The sequence below is a fragment of the Jaculus jaculus genome, chromosome 9 (assembly GCF_020740685.1).
Source record: "Jaculus jaculus isolate mJacJac1 chromosome 9, mJacJac1.mat.Y.cur, whole genome shotgun sequence".
In the NCBI taxonomy this organism is placed as follows: Eukaryota; Metazoa; Chordata; class Mammalia; order Rodentia; family Dipodidae; genus Jaculus; species Jaculus jaculus.
Window position 1 is genome coordinate 10,155,882 of NC_059110.1, and position 20,419 is coordinate 10,176,300.

General features: G+C 43.2%; 1 long non-coding RNA gene across 2 annotated transcripts in view; it reads left to right on the top strand.

Moving 5' to 3' along the window:
• Window positions 1-20,419, top strand: part of LOC123463594 — an 87,302-nt gene that overhangs the window by 14,837 nt on the left and 52,046 nt on the right. Inside the window, exons 2-4 of one of the 2 annotated variants that reach the window (XR_006639007.1) lie at window positions 12,505-12,596; window positions 16,651-16,737; window positions 18,401-18,475. This is a non-coding gene — a long non-coding RNA (uncharacterized LOC123463594). Of the gene's footprint in view, window positions 1-12,504; window positions 12,597-16,650; window positions 16,738-18,400; window positions 18,476-20,419 lie in introns of those variants that run through there. The other variant, XR_006639006.1, reaches the window with a different exon arrangement.

The following is a 20,419-nucleotide window of genomic DNA, read 5'->3' on the forward strand; positions in this document are numbered from 1 at the left end:
AATAAATAAATAACAATATTTTAAAAAACCACTTCTTCATTGTGGTAGAGGGGGAAGACTGTAACAGCCACCTAGTGGGTAGAAGTTCCCTAAGGCATTGTTCTCCAGCTACCCCCACTGGGACTGACTGAGACGTTCACCATGACCCCACAGTGAATACCATAACCCCACTAAGGAGGGCCCCAGGGAACTGGGACCGAGGAAAGGGGATAAAATACTATAACATATATATATATATGGCTACCCTCCCTGAAAAAGAAGTAAAAAAAAAACAAAACAAAAAATAATCTCCACTTAAAAAAAATATAGAAGTTGGTGAGATAGCTCAGTAGTTAAAAATGCTTGCTTGTGAAGCCTTCCGGTCCAGGTTCGATACCCCAGTACCCACATAAACCTTGATGCAAAATGATGCATGCATGGTACATGTGAACACACCCACACCCACCCACACCCACACAAATAAAACTTTTTTTTAAATAGTATGGATGAAGTTACAATATCACAATACTATATATATATATATATATATATATATATATATATATATATACATACATATATATATATATCAACATGAAAATAAATAAAACACTGATTTTAACATTATTAGTTCTTTTTTTTTAAAGAATTTCTTTGCATGTGTGTATTGGGGGGGGGCATGCCAGGGTCTCTTGCTGCTAATGAATGTCTGTTCTTTATTTTAAAAATTGTTTTGTTTATTTTTACTTATTTATTTGAGAACAACAGACACAGAGAGAAAGGCAGATAAGTAGAGAGAGAGAGAGAGAGAGAGAGAATAGGTATGCCAGGGCCTTCAGCCACTGCAAACGAACTCCAGATGCGTGCGCCCCCTTGTGCATCTGGCTCATGTGGGTCCTGGGGGATCCCTAAGGCCTTTAACAGCTGAACCATCTCCCACCCCTACAATGGGTTCTGTGGGAGAGTTGTGCTCCATTGGAACAACTCAAGCAGATTTTTTTTTTTTTTTGATGGATGCCTATGTGTTTTCCTCCACAGCAGGGTGAATTTGTGTGGACAGGTAGGCATGAAGAAATGGTTTGAATATGATCACCTCATCCTGGAGACCTGAGACAGTTTTCTCAGCTGTAACCATGGTTGTGCAAGTTCAGCCATTATTGTTAGAGCAAGTACCCTGCTTTCGACTTGGAAAAATCCTCAGTGTGGCCATAAGAAAGTCCGTGGCTGTGAAAAGGACAGGGCCAAGCCATACGTCAGGTGGAACAGTGTCATCGGCTATCCCCGTCTCCAGCTATGTCTCCCGTCCCGAGTGTCCTTTCCCCCAATAACAAACTGTGAGATCGTCCCCACGGGAGAAACATTTGCAATCTCTCAAAATGTGATGGGGTCAAAAACATTCGGGGAGGACATGCAATGCACCATGGAGATTGTGAAATAGTAGTCATGGTTCTGGGTTTTGCTCTGCGACAGAATTCAAACTGAACATTCAGAGCTGGGAAGATGGCTCAGTGTTAAAGACACTTGTTTGTCAAGCCTGCTGGCCTGGGTTCAATTCCCAAACCACCCGCCCAAGCTGGGCACAAACATGTAGCCAGCACTTGGTATTATTTTGCAGAGGCAAGAAGCCCTGGTATGTCCATCCCTTAACACACACACTCATGTGAAAAAAAATTAAAAAAAAAATTTTCACAGTAGGGTCTTGCTCTAACCCAGGCTGACCTGGAATTCACTCTGTAATCTCAGGGTGGCCTTGAACTCATGATCATCCTCCTACCTCAGTTTCCTGAGCGCTGGGATTAAAGGCGTGAGCTACCACATCCATTAAAAAAATAATTTTTTTAAACAGCAAACTTTTTTTATAAGACAGGAGGGCAGGCCCAGGGGAGACCTGAGCACTAGCTCCTGCAGTATGTCACCAGGTCACATCTGACCTCTTTCTCCTTTCTCCAAGCCAAGATCCATCTTGAAGGTGAGAGCCTGACCAGGGACACAGAGCACAGGTTAAGAGGGCAGAGTGGATTGGGTGAGATTTTTTGAGAGAATAATGTAGACATCTTGTTTCTTTGGCTGGTATAATGATGAGGCAACAGAAATGAGGTAGAGGGCTGGAGAGATGGCTTAGCGGTTAAGCGCTTGCCTGTGAAGCCTAAGGACCCCGGTTCGAGGCTCGGTTCCCCAGGTCCCACGTTAGCCAGATGCACAAGGGGGCGCACGCGTCTGGAGTTCGTTTGCAGAGGCTGGAAGCCCTGGTACGCCCATTCTCTCTCTCTCCCTCTATCTGTCTGTCTCTCTGTGTCTGTTGCTCTCAAATAAATAAATAAAAATAAAAATAAAAAAAAGAAATGAGGTAGAGTCACGGGGTTGTGACTCAGTTGGTAGAGTGCTTGCATGAGACCTGCTTTCACTCCCCAGAACCACATAAATTGGGCACAACAAATTGCCCTATAATCCCAGCAATTGGAGGTAATGACAGGAGGATCAGAAGTTCAAAACCATCCTTGGCTGCTTAGAAAGTTCAGCCCTGGGATACATGAGACCTTGTTTTTTTTTTAAGAATAAAAATAACAAAAATTAGTCAAAAGGGGAGGTAGAGAATCACAGTATTAACTAAAAGCAAATAGAGCTTTCAGTTTTTAAAAATTATTTATTTGAGAGATTGAGACTAATGCCAGTTTGTCCTTGCAAACAAACTTCAGATGCATTGGGTGATTTGATTCAGGTGTCCCCCATAAACTCAGGTGTTCTGATTGCTAGGTTCCCAGCTGATGGAGATTTGGTAATTAACATCTCCTGGCCTCCTGGCGGCAGTGTATTGTTGGGGGCGGGCTTATGGGTGTCATAGTCAGTTTCCCCTTGCCAGTATTTGGCACACCCTCCTGTTTCTATTGTCCACCTGATGTTGGCCAGGAAGTGATGTCCACCCTCTTCGGCTCATGACATCATTATCCCCTGCCATCATGGAGATTCCCCTGGAGTCTGAAAGCCAAAATAAACCTTTTTCCCAAACGCTGCTTTTGGTCAGGTGACTTCTGCCAGCAATGCGAACCTGAATGTAACGTGCATGCACCACCTTCTGCATCAGGCTTTACATGAGTATTGGGGAATCAAACCCAGGTCAGCAGGCTTTGCAAGCAAGCACCTTTAACTGCCGAGTCATCTCCCCAGCCCCTCAATTTTTGTTGTTGTTGTTTCTCCAGTGAATTAAATACCTTGGAACCTTTAAATAGTGTTCATGAACTATATAAAAGCTGGCTGGAGAGATGGCCCAGGTGTTAAGAGCACTTCCTGTGCTAGCAGAGAGCCCGAGGGGGCCTGAGAGACCCCGGTAGATTTCTAGCCCCAGGATTCTCATAAACAGCTGGGCATGGCCATACGCACGTACCTGTCCCATAGGGGAGCAGAGACTCATTGGAGCTCTGGGGGTGGGGGGCAAATCCTGGGGATTCTTAAGTTTCTGGCCCAAAAAGATCTGGTAAAAGAGCAACGAAGCAGGATGCCCAGTATTCAGCTGCTGCCAAAGGTGAGTGCGCCCTGCTGCAAGCAAGCCCATGGGCAAATACACGCGCACACACCACATCACAGCACACACACCGAGAAGCAGAAACGTACATAACATGCAAATAGCATCAGTCTGTTCAAAATAAGAATCACGGGATGGAGAGATGGCTTAGTGGTTAAGCACTTGTCTGTGAAGCTTAAGGATCCCCATTCGAGGCTCGATTCCCCAGGACCCACTTAAGCCAGAGGAACAAGTTGGCGCATGCGTCTGGAGTTTGCTAGCAGTGGCTGGAGGCCCTGGTGCACCCGTTCTCTCTCTCTCTCTCTGCCTCTTTCTTTCTTTGTCTGTCGCTCTCAAATAAATAAAAATAAACAACAAATAATAAGAATCTCCTTAGAATGAGAAAAAAATTCATTGTTTTCTAAAAAATATTTTATTTATTTGTTTGCAAGGGAAGAGAGAAAGTGCAAGCGAGCTCACTAGAGCCTCTTGCCAGTGCAAATGAATTCCAGATGCATGTGCCACTTGGTGTATCTGGCTTTACATGGGTACTGGGGAATTGAACCTGGGCTTCCAGGTCTTGCAAGCAAGTGCCTTTAACCACTAAGCCATCTCCCCAGCACAGTTTAATTGTGTTTAATTTTTCTCAGGTCTTGGTTCTAAATTTCATCATCATAGCCAAAATACAGTTGGTGAAGATTTTAGAAAATGAGTGTATGTGAACAAGAAGGCAAAATTCTCTGTGATAACATTGCTTTTCTTTGGTTCCTATTTATTATTAAGATATATCAGGGCATAGTGGCACCCACCTTTATCCCAGCATTTAGGAGGCAGAGGAAGAATGATCATCGTGAGTTCAAGGCCACCCTGAGAGTACATATTGAATTTCAGGTCAGCATGGGCTTGAGAGAGAGACTCTACCTTGGAACAAACAAACAAAAAACAAAACCAAAAAAAAAAAAAAAAGTGTATGTTGGAGAGAGAGAGAGAGAGAGACTGAGAGAGAGAGAGAGAGAGAGAGAGAGAGAGAGAGAGAGAGAGAGAGTGTATGGGCATACCATGACCTCTTGCTGCTACAAACAAACTCCAGATGTTTATGCCACTTTGTGCATCTGGCTTTTCGTGGGTACTGGGGAATCAAACACAGTGGGCAGGCTCTGTAAGCAAGCACCTTTAACCACTGAGCCATCTTCCCAACCTGGCTGATTCTTATTAAATCTTGTCATTTATTATTTTCACTTAAGCAGAGCCTGGCTTTGATGAGGGAAACTCAGTAGTACCTGCATAGGCAGGATGCAATCACAGCACCAAGGACTTGGCACAAGGTTAACAACTCCTGCCAATGTCTGCACCATACCATGCCCTAAACTTTATCTAGAAGTGAGACTTTTCTTCTAAGTAGAATATTTCATCTCCCTGAACGCTGAGGGTTCCGTGTAGAATTTCCTAGATTTCCAAAGTCCTCCAAGTCCACAAAGTTATCTCTACCCCCACAACCAATTAAAATGAAGATCTGTGAAAGATTAAAGGAGTTTCTTTTCTCTTCAGTCCATACTCTTTCTTTCAGCCAATTCAACTGTCAGCCTGGTGAGCTCCGAGTGGCATCCATTAGCATCTGGAAAGGGGCTCATCTCAGTCATTAGCACATGCATGCAAACCCAGAGGCCCTGACTGGAACTAGTAAGCACGTTGGTTAAGCCTCGTAGATAGATATGCTGATTAAATGAATGCATACAGTTTTGTTTTCAATTTAACACTGAAAAATCCTGTCTTTAGGTCGGTAAAACAGTTGGCATCTTCCACCTGGGAGGCAGGTGAGGAGAATGTGAGGCCAAGATGATTGGCTTTGAGAGAATGATTTTTGCATCCTGAGTTGGGATGGATTTTGTGGAATCATCAGTGATTCTCCCAGAGAGCTCTCCAATTTGACAACAAAGTCAAATGGTATTAAGAAAATTTTATAGTAGTTGGACACAATAGACAAAACTGGGGAAGACACCATGTTTGTGTGAGTTCATGCAACAGTTAGACCCATACGAAAGAGTATTTATTGTTTCTATTTAGATATATCAAAGACATCTTGATTCATTACTAAGTTATACAATCTTATTTTATTTTATTTTTTGTGTTTTTTTTTTTGTTGTTGTTTTTTTGTTTTTTGAGGTAGGGTCTCACTCTAGCCCAGGCTGATCTGGAATTCACTATGAAGTCTCAGGGTGGCCTCGAACTCACGGCGATCTTCCTACCTCTGTACTCTTGAGTGCTGGGATTAAAGGTGTGCGCCACCATGCCTGATTTATTTATTTATTTATTGAGATAGAATCATGCTATGTAGCCCAAACTGGCCTTCATCTTGAGATCTTCCAGCCTCAGCCTCCCAAGGGCTGGGATGGCTAACTCCAGCTCCCACTAGCATCTTCCTAACTGATTAACCCAATGGCTGATTACGAAGCATGTACTGAGTGCCCACATTGTTCCAGGCAGACAATGCTTACCATGGCACTCATCTCAGTTTTCTTTCTTGCTTTTTGTTTCTTTTTGTGGCACTATGGATTGAACTGCAGGCATCATGCAGGCTAGGCAAGCACTCTGCCACGGAGCCTCATCCCTAGCCCTTTAAAAAAATATTTTAATTAGAGACACGGGTTTCACTAGGCAGCTTTGGCTGGTCTTGAGCTTGTGATCTTCCTTCCTCAGCTTTCTAGCAGCTGGTCCTACGATTGATTATAGGTGTGTGCTACCAGTCTCTCGCTTTTAAAAAATGTTACTCATGTATTTCTGCTTGTGTGCATGCATATATGAGCCTATGAGGGTCGACTGCCACTGCAAATTTGGAATACTAGATGCATACCTCGCTGTTTGTGCTCAGCTTTCCATGGGTACAGGGGAATTGAATGTGGCCAGTCAGGATTTGCAAGCAAACACCTTTAACTGCTGAAACATCTCCCCAACCCCTCTGTCTCATTTTTATAAACTTATATTTTTCTTTTTTTTCCTCCTTTTCCTTCTTTCTCTAACATCTCTTAAATTTTCCTACTTAGATTTGTCTTGTACTTTTTTCTCTACTTTTTCTTTCTTCATTTGGATATGGACTTTTCCATTTCTACTTGCTTCATCTCTCCTGGAGGAGAACAGATCTCAACAGGAAAAGTGGAAAATCCCTATCCATTTCAAGCACACAATAATTATGGCAGCATATCTCTTCACTTATCATTTATCATTAACTTGGTTTAGTCACTGATTTGTTTCTCTGGAGTATATCTTGCTTTTCAGGGAATTTTAGCCACTTTGAATGCCATCTTTCTGGTCCTCAGTGACCTAAACTAAATTGCCAAGGCAATTTAAGAGTGAAATAGGGGTTAGAAAGAAGGCTCAGCTGTTAAAAGCGCTTGCTTGAAAATCCTGCTGGCCTGACTCCAATACCCCACCAATAAAGCTGCATGGGCATGTGTTTACAGCAGCAGTAGACCCTGATGCACGTGCAAGCACACACAAGAATTTTTAAAAAGGCAAAATAATTGCAGCAACTATGAAATTCTTCAAGAAAGTGGGCCTGACAAAGCCTTCATTCTCTGTGTTTGCACTGATACTGATCTTATTGGCATGCAAAAGCTTTGCTTTTTAAAATTATGTTATATATATTATTACAAGATATACTCTGGCATCCCCTAGTCCTGGCTCCCATTCCCCTGGTGGCCCTCCTTGGTGGGGTTATGGTACTTACTATGGGGTCATTAAGTCCTCAGTCAGTCTCTCTTGGGTAGGGGTGGGGATTGAATTGTGCCTCAGGGTATTCCTACCCACTCTGTAGCTCCGACAATCTTCTGCTCCCTCTTCCACAATGTTCCTTGTACCATGGCAGGCCTGTTGGCAGTCTGATGTAGTGCTGAGTTCTCTGTCCCTCTGGATTTCTGTGTTGATAGGTTTTGCTTGATCACTGAGTCAGTTGCCATTACTCTGGAGCTGGTTGTCAAGCTACATGTAGGAGCAATATTCATGTCTCTGCTTCCTCTGCAGTTTTTCCTGGGCCCCAGCAGAACTGGTAGAGGTGGCAAGTCTCATGCTTGGTGTTGCAGTCAGGTTCACATTGCTGGTAGAAATCACCCAACCAAGAGCAGCTTGTGGGAAAAAGAGGTTTATTTTGGCCTACAGGCTCAAGGGGAAGCTCCACGATGGCAGGGGAAAATGATGGCATGAGCAGAGGGTGGGCATCACCCCCTGGCCAACATAAGGTGGACAATAGCAATAGGAGAGTGGGAGAGTGTGCCAAACACTGGTAAGGGGAAACTGGCTATAACACCCATAAGCCCGCCCCCAACAAGACACTCCCTCCAGGAGGTGTTAATTCCCAAATTTCCATCAGCTGGGAACCTAGCATTCAGAACACCTAAATTTGTAAGGGACACCTGAATCAAACTACCACACTTGGCAATAGGCTATCTTCTTGTGTTATGAATGAATCTTTTCTTTTGTCTGTTTTCTCTGCCATCTGTAAAATAAAACAGATTCTCCAACCAAGAGTGAGTGCAGCTTTGATTAAAGTATTTGATGCAAAGTTATTTGAGATATTATTTGATTAAAGCTTTGATGCAAAGTTATTTGAGAGATTTTGGTGAGCAATCCCACTTTTCTTCTCCAGAGAGAGATGGGGGGGGTCTGACATTTGTGTATCAATTTTGTATCTAGCCACTTTATTACCTTTAGAAGTTTCTTGGTGGAGTCTTTTGGGTCAGATATATATAAAATCATGTCATCCTCAAATAGGGTTTTTTGAGTTCTTCCTTGTCAATTTGCAAACCCTTATATTTGTTTCTCTTGTCTTATTGCTTGAGCTAAGACTTCAAGTACTATGTTGAAAAGCAATGGTGAGAGTGAGCACCCCTGCCTTGTTCTAGACCTTAATGGGAACACTTCAAGTTAGTGTGATCTTGGCTTTAGGTGCTTTATAAAATAATGTTTATTATGTTGAGATGTGTATGGTCCCTTCATCTCTAGGCTCTCCAGTGTTTTAAACATGAAAAGGTGTTTTATTTTGCCAAAGGCCTTTTTTGCATCTATTAAAATAATCATGAGAGTCTTACGTTTAAGTTTATTTATGTGCTGAATTACATTGAACCATCCTTGCATCTTTAGGATGAAACCTACTTTATCGAGGTTGATGATACTTTTGATGTGGTCTTGAATTTGGTTTGTGGCTATTTTATTGAGTATTTTTTTGAATCTAAGTTTATTAGGAATATTGCTTTACAATTTTATATTTTTGTTGGTTCTCTGTCTGGTTTAGGTGGTAGAGTAATGCTGGCATCATAGAAGTTTGGGAGCATTCCCTCTTTTACAATTGTGCAAAATAATTTGAAAAGTTGTGGCTTCAGTTCTTGAATCAAGGTTTGGTATGACTGAGCAGTGAATAAATCAGGGCTTGGACTTTTTTTTTATTGGGAGCTTTTTTTGTTTTGTTTGTTTTTTTCAAGGTAGAGTATTTTTATAGCCCAGGCTGACCTGCCATTCATTTGGTAGTCTCAGGGTATCCTTAAACTCACAGTGATCCTCCTACCTCTGTCTCCCAAGTGCTGGGATTAAAGGTGTGAGCCACTATGCCCCCTGATGTTGGGAGTTTTTGTTGTTATTGTTGTTTGTTTGTTTTGTTTTGCTTTGTTTTGTTTATTACAGTAGGGTCTCACTGTGGCCCAAGCTGACCTGGAATTCACTATGTAGTCTCAGGGTTGTCTCAAACTCCTGATCTTCCTACCACTTCCTCCCAAGTACTGGGATTAAAGGCATGCGCCATCATGCCCGACTTTCGTTGGGGGATTTTTAATTACTTTTTCAATTATGTTAGAAGTAACAGGCTCGTCTAGGGAGTCTACTTTTGTAAGGTGATATGAGCCAAGGAATTTATTTCTTCCAGGTTTTCCAATTTTGTGGAATACAGGTTTTGGAAATATGCCTTGATGATTCTTCTAATTTCAGTGGTATCAGTTGTGACGTCTCTATTTTCATTTCTCATAGTGTTGATTTGACTGTTCTCTTGTTTTTTTCTCTTGGTCAATTTGGCCAGTAGGTTTATCAATCTTGCTTACTTATTTATTTATTTTTTGGAAGAACCAGCTCTTTGTTTTATCTTAAGATCAGATACCTCACTGAGGATGTAGCAGTAGCAGCTCTTGTACAGCCTGTGTTAGGTGGCCTGCACTAAATTGATCAAGGTAAGCGTGGGATTGAAGACCGTCCACTGCGTCCACTGTGTTGGGATGGGGGCCACTGAGCCTTAGCAGGATCTGCTTTTTGTATGCCACCTCCCTGAGGATCTGGGTAAGACCTGGCTTTCCTGGTATCCTGGCGCTTTTCTTCCAGTCTTACTCACTGTCTGACTTTCTAGAATGAGATCAGCTCCAGGCTGCTCTTCTGAGGGCCAGGGCCCATACACAGTTGGCCTCTGCTTCAGCCCTTTTCAGAGAATTTTTTTTGGGGGGGGGAATCTGATGGAGGAGTGGCTTACAAAGTAGGTATGAGAAGTACAATCTAAGTCGGTTGGTCTGCTGCTCATCACTGACCTTCCTCTCTCTGGCTTGTTTCCTCCTAGGCTGCTGCCCTGGGATGGCATCTAGCCCTGCCATATAATCCTGGAAACTTTGCTCTTTAAAACTGTTCATGTTCAAAGACAACCCATTTATAACCAATCAGTTTCGGGGCCTATAAAGTATTTGCGGTAACAATCCAAAGGGGGAATTGTAAGTTAGAGCTCATCTTAGACAGCTTAAATTTACACGATTGGCTTGGGAGTTGCTCATCCTGGTGCATTGGAGGCACAAGCTCCTGACCAAGCACGATTCCCACTTCACCATTGTAGGAATTGATGCACATAGGTGCACCGTTATATTATTATTTAATCAAATTGCTTTGCCATTAACCCAATATGACACCCATACAAATGACTCAAAGAGCCCTGTGTTTCGCAGGGGACAATCAATCGATACAGGGAAATCATGGCTATGGACAATGCCAACAACTTGGCTAGTTGTGAGAGGACTACATTTTCTCAGGTCGCCACTGCTAGTCCATCTTGTGAATTACAGCGGCCATAATTTTTGACTCTTGTCAATAACCACACCTCACCCAAGCATAATATTCAAATACACGTGGTCATTTTAAACCCCTCTTAACAGGTGCATTTGAGGTGATAACCAGCCTGTAATGTGCTAAATCATAAGTTTGTTGCCTTCTTCCTTTGCTCTCAAAATGAAATCAGGATGTCTTATCCCCAGGTAAAGCTCCTTCCTGAGATAAGTGTCTAGGTAAAAATAAACCTTGCTTTCCCTTTGCACAGACGAGATATCTAACAGCAAACCTGAGTCATGTCACAGCACAGCAACTTTCTTTCTTTTCTTCCTTCCTTCCTTCCTTCCTTCCTTCCTTCCTTCCTTCCTTCCTTCCTTCCTTCCTTCCTTCCTCCCTCCCTCCCTCCCTCCCTCCCTTCCTTCCTTCCTTCTTTCCTTCCTTCCTTCCTCTCTGTCTTTCTCTCTCTCCCTCTTTCTTTCTTTCTTTCCTTCTCTCTCTCTTCCTTTGTTTCTTTTTCTTTTTTTGTTTGCAGCAGGGTCTCAATCTATCCCAATCTGACCTGGAGCCCATCCTCTCTGTATTCCGGGCTGGCCTCAGACTCACAGCGATCCTCCTACCTCAGCCTCCTGAGCACTGGGATTAAAGCGTGAGCCACCACTCCAGGCCACAGCAGTATCTTTCTCATGGACTATCGTGGCGATCAGTGTGCTGGAGCTTTACCACCTCCATTTTAATTAAGTAAAAACACTTTATAGCCATGACTGGTTCAAACTTCGTTTCGTATTTAAAAAAAAAAAGCATTGCCACTATCATTGTGCAGACCCTCTTTCATAGATTTGCCCTGCGTGCCTATCCACCAGATGACTCATTTAGAGAATCAATTTATAGAGAGGCTAGGGACCATGCACCTTCTTAGGAGATACCCATAGGCTTGTAAGGAATGCATTGACAGGGGCTGGGGAGATAGCTTAGTTGGTAAAGTGCTTATCTTGTAAGTATGATGACCTTACTTCAATCTCCAGTGCCCATCTACGCAAAAATGCCAGGTGTGGTGGTACATGCCTGTAATCCCAGCCCTGGGCAGACAGAGACAGGGAATCCCAAGAGCTCAATGGGCAGCCAGTCTATTTCTAGTTGGCAAACTCTATTGTAATGAGAGACCCTGTCTGAAAAAAAAAAAAAGTTTCTGAGGAACAACATCCAACATTGTCTTGCAGTCTGCACATGCATGTACTCACAGATGCACACCCAGGTACACGTACCTGCACATTCACGTGCACCTGCACACACACATCCATGCACATGTAAAAGAAAAAGAAGCTTATTGATAGGCTGTTGGAATTCTATTTTGGCAGAACGTTCTCATATGGGAGGCTGAGGCAGGAAGATTGAAAGTTTGAAGCTAGACTGAATTATATAAAGACTGTGTCTCAAAAAGAGATAGATAGAGAGAGAGAGAGAGAGAGAGAGAGAGAGAGAGAGAGAGAGAGAGAAGAAAACAATCAAATACCCCCAAACCCCAAAGTAATAACAAAAGACCTCCAGCTGGGTTTGGTGGCACATGTCTTTAATCTCAGCACTTGGGAAGCAGAGGTAAGAGGATTGCTGTGAGTTCAAGGCCAGTCTGGGAGAACAGGGTGAATTCTAAGTAAGTCTGGGCTAGAGTGAGACCCTGCCTCAAAAAAATCAACCAACCAACCAACCAAACAAGCAAAAAAGACCTCTTAACTTATTTTAAAGCCAATTGAACTTGAGCTCAAAGAGCATTTATCACAGGCAGTGATGAAACTTGTCTCTGCTTCTGTTACTTTCAGAGACCAGGCAAGTCAGGATACATCTCTGTGAGGCCACTCATCTCTCAAAATGGGGCAAACAGAACATCAGCCATGTAAAATGCCGCCTTTTAAATAAACACACACACGATGTGTATGACTGAAAACAATGACTTCCTTAATCCTTCCCACCAGAGCCTGTTTCTCCATGAATCATACTGTATACATAACGGTGATGAAAACGTTCAGTTGGAAATTTCTCCCTGACTGTGGAGGAAACTGCGGAGGTGAGTCACAGTTTGCTTGATGACTGCCCCCAGGGGAGCTAAATCGGGAAGCCACAGGTTTAAAAAGGGAAGAGTGAGTCCTGAGCAGAAACACAATGGTCAGAAACTCCTAGAAGGTGACAGATAGCTCCCCAGGCTTCTCACTGTGGGGCAGGGCGGCTGCTGGCTGCTGGCTGAGAAGTCCCGAGGGGTGAGGAGTCAGGCTCCCTGTGGGTGCCCCACAGCCTGGGAAAAGCAACAGGATTTCTCATTGGGGGGAGAGATGAACGCTGCCTGTAATGAGACGCATAACTGAACACACTCACTCAAGTGAAAGAGACTCGTTTAAGAGCAATTGGATTAGAGATGGAGATTTACACGGATGACTTTGAAGAAGAGGAATGTGTGAGAGACAAGAAAGTTGCTTGTTGGTCATCTGCTACAGGACTGTAAAATGGCTTGTTGACTTAGTGTCACAGGTCACAGTCAATTTTTTGTTGCTGGGACAAAACACCCAACCAAAAACAGCTTATGGGAGGAAATGATGTATTTTAGCTTACAGTATTTTTTTTCTTTTTTCTTTTTTTGTTCTTTGAGGTAGTATCTTGCTCTATTCCAGGCTGATCTGGAATTCACTATGGAGTCTCAGGGTGGCCTTGCACTCACAGTGATCCTCCTACCTCTTTCTTCCCAGTGCTGGGATTAAAGCTATGCACCACCACTCCTGGCTGGTTTATAGTCTTGAGGAGAAGTTTCATCATGGCATAAAAGCATGGCAGAGCAGAGACTGGGCATCACATCTTGTTAATCAGCTGGAAGGTAGCAGCAAAAATGAGCTAGCTATGAACATTCAATTGGGCTGGACTAACAGACTCCAGTGTCACACCTCTTTCAGCAAGGCTCCGCCTCCCAAAAGGCTCCACTAGCTGGGATGGGGAATGAGGCTTAATCAAAAGCATATGAGGGTTAGAGAGATGGGTGAGCAGTTAAAGGCACTTACTTGCAAAGCCTTACAGCCTGGGTTCAAATCCACAGTACCCATGTAAATATGTCCATTTTGTCAGTCTCTCTCTCGCTGTCTTTGCAAGTAAATAATAAATAAGATAACATGAAGCTATGGGAGACATTTTATAATCAAAGCATCACACTTAGAATACAGTGTAAAGTGGAAAAAATGGAGACCTAACTCGTAATTAAAGTATGATGTGTAATTTTATACAATGTGTCCTCTGGAAAAAGATTGGGAATACATAGATGTGAACACAGTTACCAAGCTAATACAAATACAGGCGTGGTCTTTGTTTTCCATTGTTTTATTGTAGTTTGGACATGAGGGCTGGATGGGAGTGGGAGTAATTAAGTATAATAGAATCAAATGGTAAGACCCCTGCCCAAGGAATCAGGAAGACTGTGTCTGAGTGTCACGTGGCCACATCAGCTGCAAACTTAACCTCTGGTGTCCATAAATAGAAAGTGAGAAAGATACCACCTGCTCAGCACTAGTGGGGTGTTTTGTAAATCTGAGAGAGTATTGTAGGTGATTGTGTGAGGCATCAGGGTCCTAGCGATGTGAGACTGGAGATTTAAGAAGAAAAAGATTCCAGAACTCCAAAAAAAAAAGCTGAGCTGAAATTCTTGTTAACAGTCACTGTGAAAGCTGGAGAATGTATTCTATTTAATTTTACACTAAACAACTTACATTACTGGATATCTATGAATGATTTCACTAACCAGACTTTGTACTACCATTGATAGAAAAATCCATTTCTTTTCTTTATGAATTTGGAGAGCTTCTTTTTACCATTTAATCCTAAACTCTGTTATTTCACTGTGCACCGTTCTATTTAAATTACTGTAGAGGGATAATATTTTTCATCTGCTTGGGAAACTTTCTGTAGTTGCTGGGTTTTTGTGTGTGTGTGTGCATGTTTCTATACATGTGAGCACATGTGTGTGTGTGTGTGTGTGTGTGTGTCTGTGTGTGTGTGGAGGGGGGCGTGCAAGGAAGGGTCAGAGATCAATATCCGGTGTCTTCCTCTGGTGTTCTCCATCCTCTTTTTTTTTTAATTTTTATTTATTTTTTTAAATTTTTATTTATTTATTTATTTATTTATTTATTTATTTATTTATTTATTTGAGAGCAACAGACACAGAGAGAAAGACAGATAGAGGGAGAGAGAGAGAATGGGCGCGCCAGGGCTTCCAGCCTCTGCAAACGAACTCCAGACGCGTGCGCCCCCTTGTGCATCTGGCTAACGTGGGACCTGGGGAACCGAGCCTTGAACCTGGGTCCTTAGGCTTCACAGACAAGTGCTTAACCGCTAAGCCATCTCTCCAGCCCTCCATCCTCTTTTGAGACAGAATCTCTCACTGAAGCTGGAGCTTCCCAATTCCCTGGGCAAGCTGGCCAGCCGGCACCAGGAGTCATTCTGTGTGTGTTGCTAATGCAGGGATTACAGACGTGAACTGCCGTTCCTGGCATCTACATGGCTGCTGGGGACCCAAGCCCTCCTGCTTGTACCGCGAGCACGTGACCTGCTAAGCCATTTCCCTTGCCCTCATTGTTTTTATTTTTAAATATTTTTATATTTTATTTATTTGTTTGAGAGAGAGAAAGAGGAAAAGAGAGAGAGAGGGAGAGAGAGAAGGGAGAGAGAGGGAGAGAAAGAATGGGCATACTAGGGCCTCCAGCCACTGCAAATGAACTCCAGACACATGCGCCCCCTTGTGCATCTGTCTTATGTGGTTTCTGGGGAATTGAACCTGGCTTCTTTGGCTTTGCAGGCAAGTGCCTTAACCACCAAGTCATCTCTCCAGCCCTGTTGTTGCTTTTTTTTTTTTTTTTTCCCCTGAAACGTACTCTGTAGTCTCAAATTGGCCTCAAACTCATGACGGTTCTCCTACCTCTGCCTCCCGAGTGCTGGGACTAGAGGTGAGCGCCACCATGCCGGGTCCCTGTTTTTTTTTTTTTTTTTTTTTTTAAGTAGAATCCACCAGGCATGATGACATACTCCTTTAATCCCAGCACTCGGGAGGCAGAGGTAGGAGGATCACCATGAGTTTGAGCCTACCCTGAGACTATATAGTGAATTCCAGGTCAGCCTGGGCTAGAACGAGACTCTACTTCAATAAACCAAACAATAAAAAAATAAAAACAAAAACAGTGGAATCCAGAACAGAAGCTGGGTGTGGTGGCGCACGCCTTTAATCCCAGCACTCGAGAGGCAGAGGTAGGAGGATAGCCCTGAGTTCAAGGCCACCCTGAGACTACATAGTGAATTCCGGGTCAGCCTGAGCTAGAGTGAGACCGTACCTCGGAAAACAAAAAACAAAACAAACAAACAAAAAAAAAAAAAAAAAAACAGAACAGAAAGGAAGTGATTCAGGAGATAAGCAAGCTTGGGGTAGCAAAGGCAGGTCACCAGCTCAAGGGCACAGGGCACTGCAGTCCTTAGTTCAAATCCTGGTTTGTTACTCAACAGTTGGGTGACCCAAGGTAGATTACTTCATCTCTTTGACCTCTTTGTTCACCTGTTGAGAGAAGGAAAAAAAAAATATTCAGCTGCTTCCAAATGTCATGGTATGGATTTAGTTGTAGAATAAATGTAGGCTTCCCTGCCATCCGGACTAACCTGTAGCTGTTGCCATGGTCCTTGTTTTATTTATTTTTATTTTTTTCTCTTTTTCTTGGGACTGAACCCATAGCCTCATACAATTTTAGGCAAGTAAAGCCAGCTGTGGTAGTGCATGCTTTTAATCCCAACACTTGGGAGGCAGATGTAGAAGGATTAACTGTGAGTTCAAGGCCACCCTGAGAATGTGAATTCCAGGTCAGCCTGGGCTACAGCAAGACCCTACATGAACCCCCACCCCCCGCCAAAAAATAACAACCAGGCGAGTACTCTATCACTGAGCTGCCTCCCCAGCCCTCTGCCCCTAGGTGAAGGTCCTGCCACTGGGCTACACCCCCATACTTCTGGAATCCGCTAGACAAGGGCTCTACCAGGGTCCTCAGCCCTCCTCAGCTTCCTTCAAAAAACATTTCTAGTGGAAAGGAATGGTTTCTCTTTGCCAGGTTTTCTTTCATCTGGCAAGAAGGAAGAACAAAGAATTATTACCACGCCTGTAACAGCACTTTGAAGGCTTGTTTCACCAAACAGAGGTACGTGATAGCTGTATGGGCAGGTATCAGCTATTTAAATCATGTATATGTACTCTCACCTCCTTGAATAGAGGAAAGCAGGAGATAGATACCGCAGGCCATAGGCTCTGCAAGGTGTGGTCACTTAACAGTCATGAAACGAGACGTCTAGTGAGTAAGCGCATGGGGCAGCACACTGGACTTCCTGTCCAGGTGGGGGGGGGGTGCTGCCTAATGCAGAGAAAGGGGACGCTGCTACAGGTGACGGAACGGACTACGTGACAGGCGCAGACTACTGAGGGTCTCTCTTTTCTCTTCTGCTCTGACCGGTTTGGAAGGTGATTTGAGGGCAGCGATCACATCTGTTACTTTCCCCTTCTGTCGCGTCTAAGAGTGTTGAGTAACATTTAAAGCTGTTTGGTGAGGAGAACGGAGTGAGAAATTGTCGCACAGGGCCTTGGGAAACCCTTGGCGTCCATGGGCAGCCAAGATGACTTCGGAGGAAGGGTTCTGGCGACTTCTTCTCCTTGGGAAGTGATGGATGGGGTCTGACCATAATTTGTTTGAATAAAGACCTGATGTGCTATGATAGAGTGCTGGCCACTTAACAGAACCAGCAGACGCCTCCGTCCTCTTCTACCATTGGCTTTAAGACATGCTGAGTCTGGTTAGAAATGGTTTTGTGTCTAGACAGGCAAACAAAAGGACAGTCTACTGACATTTGCTGTTGGGTTGGACAGATAAGAAACAATAAAATAATAACATGTGCCAAGTGTGGAGGCCCTGACCTGCGCTATTCACTGAGTTTTGTGCTCTGTACACATTATCTATGATTACTTAATTTATTTTTATTTTTACTTTTTGGTTTTTCGAGGTAGTGTCTCACTCTAGCCCAGGCTGACCTGGAATTCACTTTGGAGTCTCAGGGTGGCCTTGAACTCAGGGTGATCCTCCTACCTCTGCCTCCCAAGTGCTGGGATTAAAGGCATGCGCCACCACACCCGGCTGATTAGTTAATTTAAAGAAATTGTTTTATTATTTGCACGCATATACACTCATACATGTGTATGTGTGTGCATAGCCACACCAGGGCCTCTTGCTGCTACAAATGAATGCCAGATGCATGCGCCACATTGTTGCCAGCTTTACGTGGGTTCTGGGGAATTGAACCTGGGCCATCAGGCTTTGTAAGCAAGCACTGCGCACCCCCTCGCCCCAGGCCCAGATTACTTAATTCTTTCCACACGTTTCTCAAGTACCTGTTACGTGCTAGGCATTCCAGATGCTGTAAGTACTACAGGGCATAGGGATGAGAAAGTCCTTGCCTTTGGGGAATGTTCTGGTACATGCATGCAGGTGAGAACAGACTACTAATGCAAACAGTGTTCACTGGCAGTGAGGACCAACAGGAAGAACCAGGAACAGCGAGAATCAGGTACACGTAGAGGAAATTTTCGCGCAGGTGTCCGAGGGCATGGCACGGTGATCCTCCTACCTGCTGCCTCTGAGTGCTGATGGCACAGGTGTGCCCTGCTACACCTTGATACATTTTTTATTTGTATGCTTTGAGGAATATTCATACTGCTGTTCCCAAGGATGCACCATTTGCTGTTGCCACCACCCAACTTCTCCTCATCTTCACTTTGTTCATTTCGTTTCTTTTTTTTCTTTTTTCTTCCTTTAGTTCTCCTCCTTTTCCGAGTCCCTTTCCACTGAAATAATTGTCCACGTGAGCATGAGATGCTCCTAAGGCTCCGTCACGGCACCGTGCTTCCACGTTTTCTCTCAGAAGGACTCAGAGATTTCATGTTCACATTCAACTCCGCCGCTCATTGGTGGGGAGAAGAGTGACAAGAATGGAAAGGGCCCAAACTTAGGTAACTTGCCTAGATTTCCAAACAAAAATCGGCACCACATGTTCAGTCCTTAACAATGTTGCCCAATGACTCGAGAGCCCTTGAAAGAGCTACACTCTTCTTTACACATTTTAGAATTACAGCTATAACTCGATCATACATTTAAATATTGATGTGAAGAATGTAGTATCTAGCATCGTGTAAATATTGATATCTTAAAATCAAGTGGTGATATCACTCTCTTAAATGTATCTAAGTGAAATCTAAAAATCCAAATCTTATCAGTTTATTACCACCATCATCCATTTAAGAAATACATAAACAAACTCTTTTTTTGGCAAGCAAAATTGCATTCCGTTTTCTTTTTGAATCTTGATTTCCATTCTACTTCCCCTCAGAGTTTTATGCTAATGTAATATAATTACAATACAAAGTCTTATGTTGTACTTCTATCTATCAAACATACGTATAAGAATGAAATTTATACATTTTGAGATTCTTGTGACTTATGGCTCTAAGTGTTTTCTGGATTGAGTTATCTTTACAATTGCTAGTATTACACAATTGATCAAAGCAACCTAAATGAATACAAAAATTTTGATAAATGCTAGCATAAAAGTAAAGTTTTATTGGAAGTTTGCAATTTTTTAATAAGAGAAATGGTGCTGTTCTTTGTTCAAATGTCATGTGATGGTGGATGAACATTAATTTCACTAGGTTGCTGGGTTGACAGAGTGTGTGGCATCAGCTCTGGTTCTGTTTTACATGATTTAGTGTTAGGAGACCTTGTGCTTATACATGAAAAGGGAGTGGAAGGAATTTTGTTATAAAAGTGTCCTTTGAGTTTTGGATCTGCTTCCCACTTACTTGCCCCACATTATTTGATCATCTGTTGTCAAAGATTTTCTTCTAATTTTTAAAACTTTTATTTGTTTATTTGCAAGGCGAGAAGAGCAAGAGAGAGAGAGAGAGAGAGAGAAAGAGAGAGAGAATGGGCTCACCAGGGCCTATAGCCACTACAAATGAACTCCAGACACATGTGCCCCTTGTGCATCTGGCTTATGTGGGTCCTAGGGAATTGAACCTGGGTCCGTTGGTTTTGCAGGCAAGCGCCTTAACCAGTAAGCCATCTCTCCAGGCCTCAAATATTATTTTTAATGAGCAGTCAGGTGATGACTTTATTAGCTCTTTCCTTTCTTTTGTTAAACTTCAGCACATGAATTGCTACTCAGTCTATTATAGGTGGAACTGTGTCCCCCAGATTCATTTATTGAATTCCTAACCCCCAGTACCTCAGAATGTGACCTTATTTGGAAATAGGATCTTTGTAGAACTAATTAACTAAGATGAGGTAAGAGGGTGGGCCTCAAACCACTGAGCCTGATAGCCTTTAAAAGATTTTTTTTTTTTCTTTTGTGAGGTAGGGTCTTTCTCTAGCCTAGGCTGACCTGGAATTGACTATGTAGTCTCAGGGTGGTCTCCAACTCATGGCAATCCTCCTACCTCTGCCTCCCAAGTGCTGGGATTAAAGATGTGCACCGGGCTGGAGAGATGGCTTAGCGGTTAAGTGCTTGCCTGTGAAGCCTAAGGACCCTGGTTCAAGGCTCAGTTCCCCAGGTCCCACGTTAGTCAGATGCACAAGGGGGCGCACACATCTGGAGTTCGTTTGCAGAGGCTGGAAGCCCTGGCGCGCCCATTCTCTCTCTCTCCCTCTATCTGTCTTTCTCTCTGTGTCTGTCGCTCTTAAATAAATAAATAAATAAATAAATAAAATTAAAGGTGTGTACCATTATGCCTGGCAAAAAAAGAATTTTTTGATAGACACAGACATGTATAGAGTGAGGATT